The 20,686-nt window shown below is 43.2% G+C and overlaps 1 protein-coding gene across 1 annotated transcript in view; it reads left to right on the plus strand.

Annotated features, from left to right (window-relative positions):
- SHB (SH2 domain containing adaptor protein B) overlaps positions 1 to 20,686 on the plus strand; it is a 176,139-nt gene that overhangs the window by 47,306 nt on the left and 108,147 nt on the right. The window lies entirely within an intron of this gene.

A 20,686-nucleotide genomic window follows, 5' to 3' on the forward strand; every position in this document is an offset into this window, starting at 1 on the left:
GGTTTAGTGTCATTTATGCACATGGTGCTTAAAGTAGCATAGGCAGAGAAGGCAGATCCCTGCTTCAAGGAGCTTACGGTCTAAATAATACCAGATAGCGAGAGCACAGAGAAGAGGCAAGGTTAACAGGACTAATATGTGCAGATGTAAATAAGCTTTGTTTTAATGGGAAGGCAAACGAAGGCTGTGGTCTGAAGGCAGTTGATGCAGCTATTTTGCTGAAGCTCAGCAAGTCTAGGCCTGGTCAGTACCTGGAAATATAATTTAAAACGGGGAATAATTTCTGAATTCACAAATAGGAATAATGCTGCTCAGCTGGCCCATATTACATGGCCCTTTACTTACCGGAATCCTGAGATGATAATATGTGAAGCATTTTGAGTACTTGGAATACTGCTATATAAATACTATTTACTGTTTCTTGAAAAGCTGGCATATTTCTGAGTCTGAAGTTTAGTCATCCAATCCTTTGCAGTTAAGCTGGTGCTTACTTGGGCATTGCATAACTTGCTGTTTTAATGGTATTCAGAGACCACTTTATTGTAATTTTACATTTCTGGCAGAAGATGAAGAATTCATGTTGCCTTAAGATTTGAACTTGCCAGCCCCTTAGACATTCTCAAACTGCTACACAACCTCCTCAAATCAGTCCTTTGTTACGGTCATGGACCAGTGCATGCTACACAGCTTGTTGTTGCACATCTCAGGTGGCACATGTAACAGATCTGTAAAGTGCGGGGCAGTACCATTTTCTAAACAGGCAGAGCTGCCTTTCAGACTTGAAATACAGTTTCTCCACACAGGCTATATATTTTTACCCTTGTGTCCTATGTGACTACATTTAGCAATAGCACTTACATTTATATACCGCTCTATAGCTGGAAGCTCTCTAAGTGGTTTACAATGATTTAGCATATTGCCCCCCAACATTCTGGGTACTCATTTTACCGACCTCGGAAGGATGGAAGGCTGAGTCAACCTTGAGCCCCTGGTCAGGATCGAACTTGCAACCTTCTGGTTACAGGGCGGCAGTTTTACCACTGCGCCACCAGGGGCTCATTGTCAAAAAAATAATAATTAAAAAAATGGATTCATCCCAAGCTGAAAAGTGTGATGGGTTTCCACCTCCCTCTTGCAATGGCTGCTCAAACCAGCTGGAAAACCAAAAGGATCCAGTATTATGTGGGCAAATGGCTAAGTATTTCAAATGAGAAAGGCTTAAACATCATGAAATCCAAGAGCCATACAGTTTGGGTTGTTTCTGGGTTTTAAAAAAGTGTGTTAAAATTTTTCTGTTTGTATTCTTGTGAGTGGGGTTAGTCTGTTTTAATGTTAAGAGCCAGGTGAGAACTAGCCAGTGGGCAATTCTAATTTTTACACATGCAGTTGTGTTTCCTTTCCTGGAGGGTTGGACATTGGGAACTCTTAATTTTCAGGGATTTGGCGGCTTGGAATCCTTGTGGTCTGAGGGCTTGATGTAGCCTGGTGAGCCTCCAGGCATGGGAGTCTGCAGGAATTTTTCTGGAGGGAGGGCAATGTATGTACATAAAAAGATAGACCACTGCTTTACATTAATCCAGCCATGAATCCAGGGAGGGCAACTACCCCCCTCCCCCCAATACAGGCACTCACACTCCTAGGGCTATGTATGCTCCAGCCTCAGAACCTTCTTCAGGTACAGGAGAAAATAGGAGTGTGCAATATCAGCCCCTGTGATTGCCAGGCAGTATTGCACCTCCAGATTGGCTAAACTGATAGTAAACACGAGGAGTCTGGCTTTCTACTTGCACCAGTCAAAAGAGCAGTACCTTCCTGCTGCTCTTCATGCTCCCAGTTCTAGCAAACTAATCTTGGGAGCCCTGATTGGAGAAGACACTTGTCCAGTCCATACTCTGGTAGGGCAGCCTGTAGCCCTGATCTGTCCCTGATAGTCTACAAATTAAAGAAAAAGAGGGAGGCACCAACACAGGAACTATGGAGGAAGAAAACCTTTGAGGTGTACAAGGTGTGTCTATTTTTCGCAGTACATTTTCAGTTAAAAATCTTCATTTGGAGCACTGTAGGAAAACAGTGGCATCATCTTCAAGCTCACAAATGAATCCTGTACTATTTCTAGATTGTGTTCTGAGAATCTATTTGCAACAGAACTTTTGCTGGATGTTGAAACTGCTCCCCACAAGTCACAGATGCATTCCTAGAAACAGCAGAGCACCTGGACAGTGTGATCTCTCCTTCCTAGATGTGCATGGAGCTGGCTGGGGATATCAGCCCCAACACCGTGCAGCACAAAGAAGCTGCATATTAGGCCCTCTTGTCTACTTAAGTGCAAATTCAGTCCTTGGCATCAACAGTCAGAAAGTCTGTTTCCTGTGAAATTGTATTGCTTCTCTTACCAGAAATGCTGAGACAGGTAATTCTTACTGGATCTATAGTCTCTGTGAACTCTTTATCTAATCATGATTAGATGGGGAAGTTATTACTGGTTTCAGTTTCTCTTCTCCCCCCCCCCCCCCGCTCTTTAAGCACTATAGCGTAATGTGGTTTTGCCCTCAGGAGCTTTTCTGTGTCAGCCAGAACAAATTGGGTTTGTTGATACAGTCCTGAAAAAGATTTAAAAACAAGTAAATGCATTCATATAAAGTAGATTTACATAAGAAAAATATCTAGCAGCATAAATGTGTGTGGTGATGGAAAGCATAGATGTATTTCTGGCACTGTCAGCCAGAAATGTGGATTATATGTGAAGCCTTCTGGGTAATAAACTTCCCTAATCCACCTGTTATCCAGTAATTAATCATGATAGGATTATACCCAAACTAATCCTGACTATTAGGGAAGCAACTGTATCAGAAGAAGGTAAATTTAATCCAGTTGCTAGGCCTAACAATGCCAAGTATTTAGTTTTTTTAACAAAAGAAAGCCCAAGTGGTTCATAAGGCTAACGGAACTTCTAACACATTTCAGGCTATGGAACCAAGAGCTGTGGGTTGTGGCTCTTCCCAGACCCGGCCCACCACCAGCTGTCAGGTCATTTGGGAGAAAGTGGCTTGCCAAAGGCCACCTATTGGGTTCATAGCAGAGGCAAAATTTCATCTGAGGATGTTCTTATTGCCATTATGCAATGCCAGCTGTGTATAAATTTGTCAGACATATCATCTTTTAAGACTAGCAAAATTGACTAAGTCTTGATACGCACAGTTGTCACAGTTGCCATCAGATGATTGCTCCTCTTGAACCCCGGTCATGGAATCAAAGATTATGCATAGATCTTTGTGTGACATTTACTGATGTTTGCAAACGGGTGTTATAAGGAAGACAAACTCAGAATTATTGTGTTAAAATGAGATGCAGAAAATAAAATGTAGCAACTTTAAGCACTGAAAGTACCTTGGAGAACTCCTGGATCACTTCCAGATGTGCCTGGACGCCTAGGTTGCCATGTGGTGACCAGGAGCACCTTTCTCCAGTTTCACCTCATAAGAAAGGCTGCTGCCTTTTCTCTCAGACTGGAATCTGCTAATCATAGTTTGTGTTTTCATCACCTGAGTACTGCACTACTATAGGTGCGGGCGTTGCCCTTGAAGGTTGTCTAGAAGCTTCAAGTTCTACAGAATGTGGCAGTCTATATTCTAATTGAGTCAGATCACTGGAAGCTCCCTTAAATCTTTCTTCTCTCTAATACTTCTATTACTACAGTTCTAGACCTGGAATCAAAATGGGTCTGGAATCTTACAGTTAAAGGGATGAGTGCAAGTGAAATGCAGCCATTGCTAGGGAGTTCCAGGGGGAAACAGTGGACAGAAGAAGGTTTAACTACTCATCCACCTGCCATACTGCCACCTTTTGCTTTTCTGTAGAGAAACAGTATTGGGTAAACTCTACAAATAGCTCTATTGTAATGTGTAGTTTGGCCCTAAGTACCCCATCTAATTTCAGCTGGTGAATTGTCCTGTGCTACTTTTTGCAAGTGAAATTTATCCTGCATATGTTTTCATTGAGGCAACTGAAAAGGAAAAAATGTCATCAGGGAGGCTGCAAGTTGCTGCCAAATATTAGCCTGTGGATATTGAAATGTGCAAGATAGGTGATAGCCACTTTAAAACAACGCACAACAAAAACTGGCTGAAGTTTATTTTCTCAAAGGGCATCTGTGTTTGATTTCATGTTTTCAGGCCAATTAGATTAGTTCAGAAGCTTTGAGTAGATCTTGAAAAATAGCCGGCAACAATCCTTCAGTCCAGGAATTACTTAATTTGTTGCAGCAGCAGCAAACCAAGGAAACGTTAATGGAAATGTCTAGCCGTGCTGTTTGCTGGAACTCTCACGAACTGCTCTTTCAGTTGTAGGAAACATGGTGCGAAGACAGACGTAGAGGCTCTACAAGCTGCTCTGCAAGCGGCTGCGGCTGACATACGATCAAAGAAACAAGGTTAATGGCGCACTCACTCCATTGACCTTGTTTAAAGGGAGGGGTTTTTAGGTGGGCTAGCCGCCATTGGATCATTGGGCTTGCCCATGAGCCTGCTAGTTCTGACGATCACTAGAAACTGGGCTGGGCTCCCTTAGCCTGGTTTCTAGTGATCATAGGAAAAGCTTCATTGTGCGATGTTCTAAAGGTAACCACATCCGGTTCCTTCTGCAGGATGAGCCATAACATTAACCCAGTGTCTCAGCTTAGGTTGCAGAAATACATACCAGCAGCTCAAATGCTTGGCTGATAAGGTGCTTGCTTCCCATGCCAAAGAGGTGAGCAGTGTCTTTTCAGAAACTTAAAAAAAACCAAACCAACCAGTACCTGTGTGGTTATGCATATAGATATCTGTCCTTTGCCTATTTGCAGGGATTTTTAAAAATAGATGCAAAACTGCTTTGGAGACTGAAGAAGTCATGCACCACTAGTAGCTAATAGGCACCAGCAATTACTGACTTTTCTCTGGGCTGGATGAATCTGAATCGCACCAAAAACCTGCAGTGTTGCCTTTTCAGAGCTTGTACCAGGACAGAAAAATGTGTGGCTTTTGGAGGTCAGTGACAATGCTCCCAGATCACCTCTACCATTTTTAAAATGTGATATTTATATTCACTTTCTGTATTAAAGTTGCTGCATCCCCCCTGCCCAGAAATATTCTAAATTTAATGGTCACACCTGCATGTTGATGACTTCAGTATTTCCAATGAGAACTTGCATGTCCTCTCAAATGCACTGTTCTTCAGTAGTATATTTGCATATTCAGGAATAAGTCATCAAGTGTTGAGGACACATGAGACATACATGCGAGTGTGAACAATCAGAGTTAATTTAGTAGTAACCAGAAAACTGTCTAGTAATCTTCCCAGATATTGAGGTTGTTCTCATGGGCCGGACTGGGGTGGAGGGAAGACTGGTTGAACTCACCTTCCCTCAGATATGCGCCGGTATGTTACTGGTATTGTGATGTGTCCCAACCTCTGGATATCCCGCAATGCACTGTGTGACATGTGCAATGCATTGGGGGATTCCCCCAGGAGATGGGGACTCTAGGAGCCCGTCTCTGTGTCCACTGGGGCTGAACATAGCCCCAGGAACATACGATCACGGAGCCCGGGTTAAGGGCTCACTTGAGGCCTTAACCCCAGCTAAGAGCCAGGTTTAAAAGCATGTTAGGTGGTGCTGCCCCACCAGGATTGGGCCCGATTCTGGCGGTTGTCACTCAGCCGAACCCAGGCTGGGCCTCCATAGCCTGTGTTAGGGTGCACATTAGTATAGCCTCACTAAGTGTAATCTCTTAGCCTTTAGGTCTTAATAACACTTCTCATTATCGGAATGGATTGAATGCTTCCATGGCATTTGTTAAGGTATTTGGATACAGGAGTGCTTCCTTCTTTGGTATTAACAATTGTATATTCAATGGCAATTTTTTTTTTTGGATGATGATGATGATGATGATGATGATTGCCAGCTAGGAATGTGATTTGACTTATGGATAAACTAGACTAGGATTAATTTCCTCATTAAATGGAGAAATGATCTCAGTGGCTGACATTCAGACTCTCACTGCACTGGTACTGCCTAGATGGAGTGATCTTTTTTGCCAATCACCTCTGTCTTCTGAGGGCCACTGTGCCTCCTGAAAATATGTTCCTGAGGGCAGGAGAGACTTGACAAACATCACCACACACCCCAACCCCATAGTGCCAGTGCAGAGTTAGTTTGGATGTCAGTCAGTGGCTGGCATCCTGTATAACAAAGCGTGTGCTCTTCAAGGGACTGTGGAGGCACAACTGAAGCCCTTGTGCCGCTCCCCCTTTCCCCTTGCAGGCACACTGTTGCACAAGAGCCTTTAGGTGTCTGAATGCTGCTTATGCTCTGGAAGGGCTGGGAAGTTGAATGGCTCTGGACAGCAGCATGCATGCAGGGGGAAAGGGAGAGTTGTGCAAAGGCTTCCACCTTGCCCCCAGAGGCCCTTGAACTGGGATTGCTCCGTTGAGATGTTAGCCTTTAACTGATGTTTATAGTAGGTTTCCTCCCTTGCTGCTGATTTTCTTCCAGGTTTCCTCCCTTGCTACTGTTGATCTCTGCCATGCTTTGCTTGCTCCCGAATTTGGGTTAATCATCAGTATCTCTGCCATCCGGGCCAGTTCACATATTACCTTCTCAGTGAGGGATAAGTGCAACCAAGAACCTGCTGTCTCTATTAGTCTCCATAAGAAGGCTTAGTATGGCCTCCCTTACACAGCAGCAGCTGGATACCCCTCTCTTGCGCGCATGCCACAGTTGATGGGCCACTGTGTGAAACAGGATGCTGGACTAAATGGGCCTTGGGCCCGATCCAGCAGGGCTGTTCTTATGTTCTTATGCACGCACTCACACTCACCCCTCATCAAATTTGGGACTCCTACAGCTGTTGCTTATTCTTTCCACCTCCTACCAGTTCTGATTCCTTTATACATACTCTGGTGACAGTTGCTTATCTTTGAGGAAGTGAACAGGGTTTCTCTCTCTATGGCTTATGAGAAAATGTCAGAAGGGTGGGAAGGGAGAGAATCCACTCACTTGCTCAGGAGAAAGTGGCCACCACCACAGCAAATGGGAAGGGAGTGGAGTCAATGCAGGGAGACTGAGGAACAGTGGAAGTTGTGTGTATTAAGTCAGTGTTCTTCATTATAAGGCCCAGGGCCGTTGACAGCCCCCATCAACCCTGAGTGTAGCTCCCTTACTAATTGTTTGGGTCTGTGTGAAGCTTTGGCCAAAGCTGAATACTCTGCACAGCACCTCTGGCACCATGTGGGGAAGACCCATCCCTATCCCCTAAGGGAAATACCTTACAGTGCGCACATATGTAGTTTCCCATTCAATTGCAAACCAGGGTGGTCCCTATGTAGCAAAGGGGACAATTCATGCTTGCCACCACAAAACCAGCTCTCCTCTTTATGAATCAACTGTTTGTAATATTATAATATTGTAAAGAAAACTGACTCTCTGCTCTAATAGAAAATAAGTAGCATGAATTTAGCAGTAATGAGATGATTATCCAGTCAGCATTCCAGATTCTCTTTATGTGTAGCCTCCAGGTGAACATTCTGTGTCTACTTTTAGTGAAAACTTTACACTTTGAGCAAGATCTCCTGAGTATTCCAAACTATTAAGTTACTGTATTGTTCTGTCTAGAAACTGTCAAAATGTCCTGAGGGAAAGATGGCATGACTAGAAATAGATTCATAAAATAGATTCACTGTGTGGGTCTAGCAAATTCTAATATGCGTTGCCTTGTTTGGATAGAAACCAGAGTTTTGGATTTGTTTTTTGTGTGTGTGTGTTTTGTTTTAAATCTCAATATTTTGGGCATGATGAATTGGCAGCCTACAGGCCAGATCTGTTTCTCCTCAACCCCAAAACATTATCTAGCCCCACTACATTTTAATCAGATGGTGGTAAAGGATTTGTCTAGCTCAGGCCTGCTCAACATAGGCCCTCCAGCTGTTTTTGGACTACAACTCCCATGATTCCCAGCGACAGTGGCCAATAGCCAAGGATTATGGGAGTTGTAGGCCAACATCTGCAGAAGGGCCGAAGTTGAGCAGTCCTGGTCTAGCTTAATGCATAAGGGAAATATGTCTGACCCTTCTATAAGGGATCAGTTTGTACTGTAAAATTCACTTCTGGCCCCTGAATGAATGCACCAGTTGGCCATCTCTAGCGTAGCCTTCTAAAGTTGTTTTTCAGATGTCTGCCTTGTTCACATTAGGCTGTAAAGGCTGTATACATTGGGGAAAGTGTTTGTTTACTACATTTCTATCCTGCTTTTCTTCCATCATGAAATTCAAGGCAGTATACATGGGAGAGATAATATTATTTCAAGAGCTCTTGATCTACAAATGGCTGCATTAATATTACAAAGATAAATTTCTGGAAACCACCAGTTCCAAAGTCGGCAAACAGCTGGCATAACCTTCACCCAGCCACCATGAAACCTGGAAGTTGTAGTTTTTGTGAGGGTGCTGAGATTGTTTTGTTGGGGATCTCTAGCCCTTATTCACAGAACAGAGTTCCCAGGGTTTCTTGACTGGAAGCTGCAACAATTAAACCGATATGAAACTGGTTTCGTGTAGACATGCTCCCCTGATGTGCGCCTGTCTTGTGAAATGTGCAGTGCACCATGGAAAGTCTCAACGCCATGTTGATCAGTACGGGCTGTTTTCTTGGAAGCTTCACCACCCAGAATCACTCTATCTTGTAACTCTGTGAGACACTCTTGCCAGAGCCAATATATGCATTAAGAGGCTGGAAAAGCAGTTTGAAAAGCAGTTTGTGGTAGCTGGGTTGAATATGGGCTTTCAGAATTCGTTTGGCATGGATCTCAAAAACCAAACAAAGGTGCGCTTCGCCAGATCAATTATTCCACATAACAAACCCGCCTCCCCCCGCCCTGTAATGTCTGAGTTTTTACATAAGTGTAATGGACTTTATAGTGGTTGTTGGGGTTATTTTTTTAGATGAATGTAAAAGCTTCTAATTAGATACAGGCTTGGCTAAATTTCACACCCCAGCAAGGGAGCTTTGTAGAATGGCAATAAACTTGCAGCTAAAACACTTTAGCAATTGTTAATCGGCTGGCTGACGCTTTTTCTTGCAAAATGCTGCCCTTTTACTATACTATTCCTAGTAGAGGGAATTAAACTCTGTGATGTTCCTTTCCTAGGAACCCAAATGCCTCATTATTGACTGCAAAACAATTAAGCATTGATTTCCTTCTCTTTCTCCCACCTCCACCTCCACTTTCTTTGTCCTTAAAACTCCACCATGAAAACATGTAAGGGTGGGTAAACCCTGACAAGTCTCTCTCCCTCTCATGTGGAAACGTGTTCTGAATTTCAATGGGCAGCCAGATTCCTTTATGTGCCTTTTGCATGAACGGGAACTTCTATAACCAATGAGATATGCACAATGGGATGTACAGTTCTCAAAAGAATTCTGAAGTAATGCTTAAAGGCGGTTATATAGCAATTTTTGAATACTCTTGTTTTTTCATGTTCTTTTAAAATTAACAACAATCCTGTAAAATAATTCAGTATTATTATTCCCTTATTGCAGCTAAGGTTGAGAAAAAAAGGGCTTGTTTTAATTGTGGCTCTGAGCAACATCTGAGTCTTGGTTTTGTTCAACATCTCCTGTCCTTGGGCACACATGTGCATGATTTCCCCCCTGCCCCTTGCACACAAGGGGTGAAATTATTTTGCTTTTGATCCTGGCTTAGAACAAACCAGGATCTGTCCAGGCATCTGAACCAGGCAATCCTGGCTTATTCTAGCAGCATCCAGATTAATTTAGTTAGGACTAAATCCCATTAATTTCAATGGTACTTAGGTCATCCTAAATTTCAATGGTACTTAGGTCATCCTAATGGTACTAAGGCCACAACTACATTTTACAAAAGAAACCCCTCAGCTGCAGCAATAAATGGCATAGGGTAGCCTCCCATTCAGATGTTGACCAGACTGAGACCTTAAGCAGTTTAATAGCATAGCATCAGATGGCATCAGAAATAAGTTCCTTTCTCCTTTACTAGATTATGAAACAATAGGATCTCGGGGTATGCACAAAACCGGCTTGCCTGGTTTGGTTTGAGTCCAAACCGGACTTGAACCAGACCAGGCATGTTCAGTTTTGTGCCCCCAAACTAGAATCTCAGCTTGGCTCGAGTCGGTTCAGGGTTCAAATAGGTAAATTTTAAAAACTCACTGGTGGCTTCTGGGAATTCTGGGTAGCCCTATCCACCCCCAGCACAGTACTTTCAGTGACTGTTGCTGGTGTGTGTCTTATGTTTCTTTTTAGAATGTGAGCCCTTTGGGGACAGGGAGCCATCTTATTTGTTTGTTATTTCTCTTAGTAAACCGCCCTGAGCCATTTTTGGAAGGGCGGTTTAGAAATTGAAATAATAATAATAATAATAATAATAATAATAATTCATAAACAACTATCAAAACAGTTCAATCACATTTTATAAGACGGTGATGTTGAACAATGGCTAACAACTGGGAAAACCCATCTCATAATGAAAGACCCAGCAAAAGGTGCAGTTCCAAGTAATTATAGACCGATAACCTGCCTGCCAACCATGTTCAAATTATTAACTGGAATAATAGCAGATGAAGTGATGCAACACTTATTAACTAACAAACAGCTTCCAGTTGAACAGAAAGGAAATTGCCCGAACACCAGTGGAACAAAAGACCAGCTGCTGATTGACAAAATGATTTTAGAAAACTGCAAGAGAAGAAAAACAAATCTAAGTTTTGCATGGATTGACTACAAGAAAGCCTTTGATTCATTGCCTCACACATGGATACTAAAATGTTTAGAAACAACTGGTGTCAGCAAAAACATTCAGATATCTATTTAAAAAGCAATGAGCATGTGGAGTACACAGTTAACAATCAATGGTGAGACACTTGGACAGGTTAGCATTAGAAGAGGCATTTTCCAAGGGGACTCACTATCCCCTCTGTTGTTTGTAATCACCATGACCCCACTTTCACAAATACTAAACAAAACAGGCCTCGGATACCAAACATCTAAAACATCAAGTCAAATAACCATCTGCTGTACATGGACGATCTGAAGTTGTATGGAAAGTCCCAGTCAGAAATCGAATCACTGCTAAACACTGTCCGTATATTCAGTAGCGATATAGCACTGGAGTTTGGACTAGACAAGTGTGCTGCATTAATAATGAACAGAGGAAAAACAACAAAAACAGAAGGAATAGAACTGTCCAATGGAAGCAAGATCAAGAACCTGGAAGAGAAAGAACATTACAAATACTTGGGCATTCTCCAGGCTGATAACATCGCACACACTGAAGTTAAAAGAAAAATGGGAAGTGAATACATCAGGAGAGTTAGAAAAATCCTCAAGTCCAAACTTAATGGCGGGAACACCATACAAGCCATAAACACGTGGGCTATGCATGTTATCAGATACACTGCAGGAATTATAGACTGGACCCAGGCAGAGCTAGAGATGCTAGATCGTAAGACCAGGAAAATCATGACCATCTATCTCTGCACCCCTGCAGTGATGTCGATAGGCTATACCTCCCTCGCAGCTCAGGTGGAAGAGGAATGCTGCAAGTCCATCAAACAGTAGAGGAGGAGAAAAGAGGCCTTGAAGAATATATCAAGGACAAATGCAATAAGAGCAAAAGTCGAAAAATCCACCACAAACAGCATGTTCCACCTTTGTAAAGAAGCAGATGAAACAGTGGACCACCTAATCAGCTGCTGTAAAAAGATCGCACAGACTGACTACAAACAAAGCCATGACAAGGTAGCAGGTATGATACACTGGAACATCTGCAAAAAATACAAGCTACCTGTAGCCAAAAATTGGTGGGACCATAACATTAAAAAAGTTGTCGAAAATGAAGATGTAAAAATATTATGGGACTTCCGACTACAAAGAGACAAACATCTGCCACACAATACACCAGATATAACTGTAGTCAAGAAGAAAGAAAAACATGTGAAAATAATCGACATAGCAATACCAGGGGATAGCAGAATAGCAGAAAAAGAAATAGAAAAAATCACCAAATACAAAGATCTACAAATTGAAATTGAAAGGCTGTGGCAGAAAAAGACCCAAATAATCCCAGTGGTAATTGGCGCCCTGGGTGCAGTTCCAAAAGACCTTGAAGAGCACCTCAACACCATAGGGGCCACAGAAATCACCATCAGCCTATTACAAAAAGCAGTTTTACTGGGAACAGCCTATATTCTGCGACGATATCTATAACCATTGACAATAAAATTCTGGCATCCCAGGTCCTTGGGAAGGACTCGATGTCTGGATAAAACAAACCAGTCAATAACCCCTGTCTGACTGTGTAAACAAGAAATAATAATAATAATAATAATAATAATAATAATAATAATAATAATAATAATAATAATAATAATGCCATAGCAATAGCACTTACATTTATATACCGCTCTATAGCTGGAAGCTCTCTAAGTGGTTTACAATGATTTAGCATATTGCCCCCAACATTCTGGGTACTCCAAAGGCTCCCTCTCCCCTTGTCCCCCATCCCCCCCCCCCCAGTCGTCTTCAGGCTGTTTAGGCCCATTTTCAGGCCTTTTCAGCCCTCTCACAGCTTGTGGTGGCCATTTTTAAGGCAGCTGCCCAAGCAAAAATAGACAGTGTGTATGCATGGCGGCACTCCCTCCAGGAGGCCGTTGGTGAATTTATTTGTGTGGGTTTTTTTACACTATTTGACCCCCAAACCTGGCCTGGTTCGGTAGCGAACCAGCTCAATCTCAAGCCAGTTCGCACAGCCCTAATAGGATCTTCTTCTTTGTCAGCTCCCCAGCCTCAAACTAAAGTTATGAGCCATATAAAAGATTTTCCATAGCAACAAAATCTAAGAGCCTACATGACAAATTTCCACAGAGCTGTAAAAATGTAGACACAGACCTCGCAGAACAGAAAGGAACTACCGGACACCTCCATTCCCAGCCCCATTCTGCTCAAAACCAAGAGTTATTTTGTGAGTACTTCCTTCAAGTAATTTAAAAGCCTTGAAAGCTTTTGCAAGCACTCGAAAGGAATGATCACAAAAACCCAGTTTTTTGTCCGTCTTTGCCAGTTAAGGTAAAGGGTGTGTGTGTGGGGGGGGGTGAATCTCAAACCCCATAACTTTTTTTTTTTTTTTTGCAAGGGGATGAGGTAATCAATGGCAGGAAGAAGCCATCTCTCTAACTGGACAAGCATCCTGCCTGCGTGCTGAAGCTGAAATAAAATTATTGTTCTTCCCAAGAAAGTCAACTTCCATGTTTAGAAAGCGTAAGCTTCTAGTCCTTATGGTTGCAATGGACATGGCTGGGGATGATGGGAGTTGTAGTCCATCAACATCTGAGGCCCCAGGGTTAAGAAACCATGCTTTAAATCTTGTGAGCACTCTGAAAACTGGAGATATAACTGAGTAAGATTTCCAACATAAGAGCTGCAGTGCTCTATATTTTTTTGTGCCTCTTCCCCAGCTAACAAAACCAAAACAAAATATGCAAAGTAGGAATAGTACAGAACCATAATGCAAAATATAGAAATCTTTTATGTAGGCTGCAGAATTCAGATTTTCTTGTTGCAGAATTTTTATAGTACATAATATATGCTGCTCTGCGTATAAGAGAGTGTGTGACTTCTTTTTTTAAAAAAAAAAGCTTTTATTTAGCCATGACAGCTAAATACAAACTCTGTGTTCAAAGACAGTATGTCTCTGAGTAGCCGATGCTTGAACAGGAGATGGTTATCTGCATCTTGGTCTGCCTGTAAGCTTTTCTAGGGCCACTGGTAGACTGTTGGTAGATAAAATGCTTGACTAAATGGACCTTTTGGTCCGACTTTTGATATGGGATGTTACTTAGAAAAGGAACTCAAATTTAAAAAGCAGTTTTAAAATACATACACAAAGGAAACCCCCCTGAAATACTCCAGACTTTCAGAAACTGTCAGCAAGTATAAAAGAAACCATGCATCAGCACAGGCCAGCTGCTTTCTCTAAGCTAGAAATTTCTAAATTGTAATTTAAGCTAAAATAGCAACGTAGGCAGCTGGAGGTTCTTTTGACAGATCTTGAGTCGTACATCTAATTTTAATTAGAATGTAGGGATGTCACAGCCTTTGAAACAGACCAGGTTGCCATGTTTGTCCAGATCCTGGATTAGCTTGTTTTCTGCAGTTTACAAGAGCTAAAGCACTTGATTTATTTCAGATATTGATTTCAGAATGATGATGAATGTCTTCAGAACCACCTACCTCCCCAGCCACCCTCTAATTCTTCTGGTTAGAGACAATCCATGATACTGGAGGCATAGATCTTGGCTTGCTTTACTGCTTGCCAGGTCCAGAAACATTGCTGATCTGTGTGTCTGAGGAAGAGACCTGTTGCATAGATCTGTGATTCCCACAAATCCCAGGGCTTCTATTGATTGTGCTAGGCTTGGGATGCCACCTGTCAATTGACCAGTCAAATATTGTCAATGGATGGATCAATTGGCAACTTATTATTTGACCACAGTCAAATATTCCATGAAGTCAAGAATTCCCTTTTGCAGGTGTTGGGTTGCTTTTTTAATTGCTTGATGGTGTCCTCTGATAGCAAAGGCAGGAGTGAAGCCTCTGTACTTGTATACACCTATGCTCTCTCTTCATTTAGGGGTAGGCGTTTCTTGTCTTATTCTGTGGTTGTGTTCTGAAGCAGACCTTTGTGTTTTATAGTTTAATTTCATTTTTTAAAACATTTGTAATTGTTTAGGCTTTCCCTGGAGTTCCAGGATAAAAGCCAAGAAGAATTGTTCAGTTTCTTGACTGTCATTTGCATAACATTTATATTTGTACTAACATTGGTAGCTTTACAGTAATTTATTTATAAAAGTTTACAACGTATTTTCATTGTTTCAGAACGAGAGTTAACTAAGGATGCATACCATTGTACATTTGATCCAGTGCACTTACTGCGTTCGTTTCAGATGAACAATGTTCTCCTCGGGATTGAGCTTGGGAAAGCTGGTTCTGCCAGTTTTCAACAGAAGTCAACCGTGCATGGCACTGCTTGGCTGGCAGCTGTGGGGCCACAAACCCACCTTTCTGCCCCCCTCCCCTGAATAATGTTGTTGCTCTTTTAACATGGATTTTTCTTTGAAGCAGACATGGGCGCTTTCCAGACTAGCTGCTCATCAGCAGCAAAATGCCTCCATTCGGGCAAGTCGCATTCGAAACGTAAACAGCAGGGGGAGCAATCTCGCAGCAACTAACAACCTGAAAAACCAGCAACTTTTTAATGATGTTCTAGCTCTATATCACAGTGATTAAATTCGGATCAAGGCATTGGAAATGTGAACGGTACCCTGCTGTCCGCGTAGGGACTGCGGTGTCACGACGCAGGAAGTGTGGAAGCACACTTCCGAGATATGTCCTGACCCCGTTGCAGGGTCTAGTCTGGAAAGCACCATGGTGAATAAGCATACAGATGAGTCAATGTTCAAGTGGCACTTCAGAAATAACTCTAATAGGAAGACAACCAGCCTGATGCTTTGTGGGGAAAGTGGTAGATTACTGAATTAGCATTCTCATCACCATAAGTACAGTTGCCCAGTGCACTGTAAAGGCAGAGGTGCCCAGCTGGTCTTGCTCAGTGGGAGGGGGAAATACACATAGTCCTGTTTAAATATGTGTTTTTCTGCACCTTCTCTTGGGGTTTCAGTAATTCGCACAACTCTCCCTCTTTGTTTTTACAAAACCAATGCCTTAAATATGTATTCATTATTTTTATTACATGTATATCCTGCCTTTCTTCCATGGTGGATCTCAAGGAGGTGTACATGGGGTTCCCTGACCATCTCTTATCCAAGCACTGGCCACACTCAGGCCTGCTTAGCTTCAGCAAGGTGGCTGCACCATCTTTCATCACTCATCATCATCATCACTCCACTGGAGGCAGTTCTTTACTTGCCACATGGGCCACAGGCAAGGGGCTGTTTCTCAGCCTGACAGAAGTCCTGGTGCAGAAAACAAAAACTGCATGGAAGGATTTTCTGGTGGGGTATTTTTGGGGGTGGGGATCAGTGCTCGCTCTCAAACTTTTTTTGTCGGTGTGTGAGATGAGTTTTGTTCTGGGCAGCAGTATCAAAGCAGTGTGTGGGCACATACATTCAGAGTGACGCCTTCCTGATTCAACCTGAGCGGTTGAAGAGTGTGTGAGCACGTACACGCCTTAGAGGGAACACTGGTGGGGTTAAATTTCCTGTAAGTTGATGGAGATAAAGCATCTCCATCCCGGTGTCTACTACCATTTTAGCTATGATATACATTACAGGCATGCTTAAACAGAATCAGCATCTGACATTCCTCTGTGTGATAGCTTTTTATATGTTTAATTTAACTCCATCATTTTTATTTTTATTTTTTCTGGCACATGGAAAAGGAGAAATATCAAATTAAAAATGCATTATCCACCTTCAGGCTATTTCCCCCCCTCCCTTTCTCATGTCATTTTAGTGCACTTATTTTTAAAGAAAGGCAACTATTACTGTGTCAGCCCCTCTATGGGGGGGAACAGCGGGACACCCAAGATACTTATCTATCAGCAGCTGACAAGGCATCATCAGGGAAATAAATGGATAGTGTTACAGCTGCAGGGCTTTTGCAGATAAAACCTGCCCTTGTTACTAGGAGAAATTACTACTGCCTGATGCACACTGTTGTCTTTGAGCTAAACACCCCCAGTCTCTGACACTGCTCTGACAGTGCTACTGATTACAGCCTCTGCCCACATTAAGCAGAAGATACAGAGCAATTCTCTCTCCCTCTCTTTGAGTTAACCATTAGAGCTGCAATAACAAGCCATTCATTATAGATATTTAGTGGGGGGACTCTTCCTTTCCTCCACTTTGCACTTGTCATCTTAAGCAATTTGCATTTAATGAAGCCCTTGAATGTGCCTTAAATTTGCACATCGAATGATGGACAGTGTTGGCTTACATTTGAAAGGCCCAAAATAACCAAAAAAAAGGGGCGGGGGCGGGGGGAGCCTTGCCATGAAACAATAATTACTCTGGAGCTGTCACCCTGTAACAGTAGGGAGGTGTTGGTAGAGGCTCTTAATGGTGTTAAAAACTGCTTTGTTGGATCAGGCCAGGGTCTGTCTATTGCAGCTTCCTTTCTCCATGTCTCAGTCTTATTTTGTTTCTCTCCCCTTTTGTGCTTTGTCATGGTACTGAAGGAAAGAGGCATGCTTTCAGAGTTGCTCCATGGGCGTAGCGTCCATTGGAAGGGTCAGGGGCCCCCCACGCATACCGCCCTGCCACCACTTCTTATATTTGCCCCAGTGCAGGGGCGGGCACTGTGGCTGGACCAGGCCTCTCCGGCCATCTGGCATGCCTCTCTCTCTTTCACTGGCTGGCCGAACTGCGCACTTGCGCAGTTCGACTATGGAAGTTGCATGTCCATGATGTCACAGTCATGTGACGTCCATAGTCAAACTGCGCAGGCGTGCCGTTCAGCCGGCCGGTGGGTGAGAGAGAGAGAGGCACCCGGACCCAGCCACAGCGCCCGCTGCCCTCACGGAGGCAAAGATAAGATGCGGCGGTGGGGCAAAGGCAGAGGTGGTGAGGCAAGGGCAGCAGCGGCAGGACAAAGGTAGTAGCGCAGGGCAGGGGCAGCGGCGGGGGGAGATGTTTGTTGCCCCATTCCTTGAGTCTGACATCAGACACAGAGTGCATGGCTTGGGACACACGCACAAAAGATTTTTGTCCCTGAGCCCCCGGGGGTCTCCCTACACCCCTGAGTTGGTCACTGGGATGAGTGTCTTCAAAAGTTTGGGGAACCTTTTTACCTGCCAAGGAGCCTCTCTACACGAGCGGATTAAGCTTTTTGCCCCCAGTAGGCAGCCGAGGATTTGCTGCTCCAGAGGCAAGGGTTCCCCTTCCCTTTGCAAGTAAAAGGGATGGGGGAGGGATTTGAGTTAAATCAGATTTTTGTGACCTTTAAAACTGCCACTGCACAACGGCAGTGCGGTGGCGAGAGCTCCTCGTGGAGCCTTCCGCCTCCCAAATTATGCAGGCGCAGGATGGCATTGGCGGCGGAGAGGGCGGCAAGAGAGCTCCTGACACAGGCCTACCTGCCTCCCAAATGACAGAGAATGGGCCAATTTCAGGCCTCTGTGCATGCTCGTGCGTGCACAGAGGCCTGAAATCAGCCCGATCTCTGTCATTTGGGAGGCAGGTAGGCCTGTGTCAGGAGCAATCTTGCTGCCCTCTCCGCCGCCAATGCCATCCCACATCCTCACCGTCATAATTTGTGGGGAGGGCAGGTTAACAAGTGGCAGTTTTAAAGGTTAAAAAAAAAAAGATTGAACTCAACTCCTCGCCATAAGCCCTTTTACTTGTAAAGGGAGCTCTCGCCGCCACTGTGCAGCAGCAGTTTCTTTTTTAAAAAATATTAAAAATAGATTTAATTTCCCCCTGCCCCCCACAAGATCTGCCACTTCCCAAGATTTGCCACCATAGAGAACCAAGAACAGAAAAATAACGCTGACCATAGCTGTGGCGCGCTCCCCATCCTCCTCTTCTGGCTGCTTAGATCCTTCCTGCCCAACCAAGCCCAACTAGTTTTCACGTTGTTGCCATCCTGTCCATCCACCCCACTCATGCATGCGATTTTTATATATGTTTCCAAAATTTGCCGCTGGGGGAACTTTGCCGCCATTGGCAGTAACCTCTACCGCCTCTCCTTTAATCTGCCAGTGTCTCTTCATCTGTCGTAGGACTGTGTGTTCCAGCGGATTCTGGGACATGTTCTAGGGAAGTTATGTGGTGTCCGGGCCTATCTAGGCTTTGTCATTAGTACAGTAGGTGAACTGAGTGCACCTGGAGAGCAGGGCTTACAAGGAGCCACCTGCCTTTTGCTTCTACTACTATGAATAGTAGTTGTCCACCATTACTGACTTGTCCACCATTATTGATCCACTATTCCATGACCCATTAACTGATCCACCTTTACTGATCTCCTAAACTTCCGAAGGAACCAAAACATTCCTCACAACACAGTTTTAAAAACTACTGCCCTAGATTAATGCCTAAAGGGGGTTTTGTATGGCGACTTGCGGAAATAGCCATCTGTATGAAATGGAGACTAATTTGGAGTATTTTCAGCCTTAAAATCTACTTCCTAAATTAGAGCTTTTCAATTTGAGCTCTGACTTGCTAAAATGCACTTCTCTGTGAGGAGTTTAAACATATGTGGCTCAAAGCTTAATCTACTTTATTAGCTGATAAAATGCTTCTTCTACCACTTCTGCTTTTCACTGGTGAACGCAGCCATAATGCTTAGACAGTTTCTGCTTGAAGAAAGCTGCAGTATTTTGCGTTGCCCACTTTAGAAGGTAATCTGCATGGTCAGACTTAAAAATGAGTTTGAAAACATCACTTGCTTTGCCAAATCCTCAAACTGTATGTGCAGGGCTGGATAACTGTTTCAAATTCCTAGGCTCAATAATCAGATTTCTTAGAGGTCAGGATCAAATGATTAGGTGTCTGTGATTTTTCCAGCTTCGTGTATTTGACTTGTGTCCCAGCATTGCATGTATTGGGGAGTAGACACACAACATGTGATGCTGCTAAAGTATGGGTTAGTTTTTAAAATTCTCTGGGGTGAAATGCTGGATTCTAGTTAGTAAATATTTTGAAATGTGAAAAACTGTAGTGTAATGTCTTGAACTAGAACAAACTGCATGGTTTTTCCAAACAAGATCTATTTGCTCCATGTTGTAGCAAATGAAATGTATTGACATTTTAACAATACCGCTAAGTAGACTTTAATAGTAGAGGAATTCTTCAAAATAGTTAAAGTGCCATAGGGATTCACTGGGTATTGTCAACCTATTCCATTTAACTGAGATGTTTTGTCCGTATCCCAGTGTTTCACTGCAGACCAAGAGAACTCTTTAAGACCAAGAAATTGATTGTGACATACACCTTTCATGACAGAGATCACTTTGTCAGTGCATGAAATCCTGTCTTAAGTTGGTAGGGATCTATTTATCTCAGCGCCAGATCCAGAGGAAAAACAAGTTTTGCTCACAATTGAACCAAAAGACTCATGAAATTGCAAAGGGATAGCATTAGGTGTGTAGCTCTTTTGTGCAGAACTGAAATGTGTACTAGATACAATCGAAGTGGCTGTGACCCAGTCCCATTTAGCAGCTCCTTGTGAGAAATTAGCGTAGCAAGACATTAATTGTATTACTTAAAAAACATGTTTAGGTCAAGCAGCTCAGGCAACACAGAATACAATAAAACTCAGCTTGAATGAGAGCTTTTCAGTTTAAGACCTGGTAGAACAAAAGATTAAATTGCATAGCACAACTTTTTTTAAAAGCCAGTGCAATTAGAAAAACATCAGCTAGACATTTGAGAGAACAAAAATGCCTTTTAGCCCTTTTGGAACATGGGAAAAGAGCGTCTCCCCTCAATAGGCAAAGCATTTCAGAACCTAAAGACTACATTGGGGAAGACTCTGTGCCAATCTGATGTGAAAAAATTGCATGCAGAGCAAGGTCTGGTCTCCTGCCCACAAGTGGCGCACATGCTGATCTAGGCCATATTCGGACATAACGGAACCAGAGGCAAAGCAGCCAGAGGTCCCCAA

Source organism: Hemicordylus capensis, chromosome 2, assembly GCF_027244095.1.
Source record: "Hemicordylus capensis ecotype Gifberg chromosome 2, rHemCap1.1.pri, whole genome shotgun sequence".
Classification (NCBI taxonomy): Eukaryota; Metazoa; Chordata; class Lepidosauria; order Squamata; family Cordylidae; genus Hemicordylus; species Hemicordylus capensis.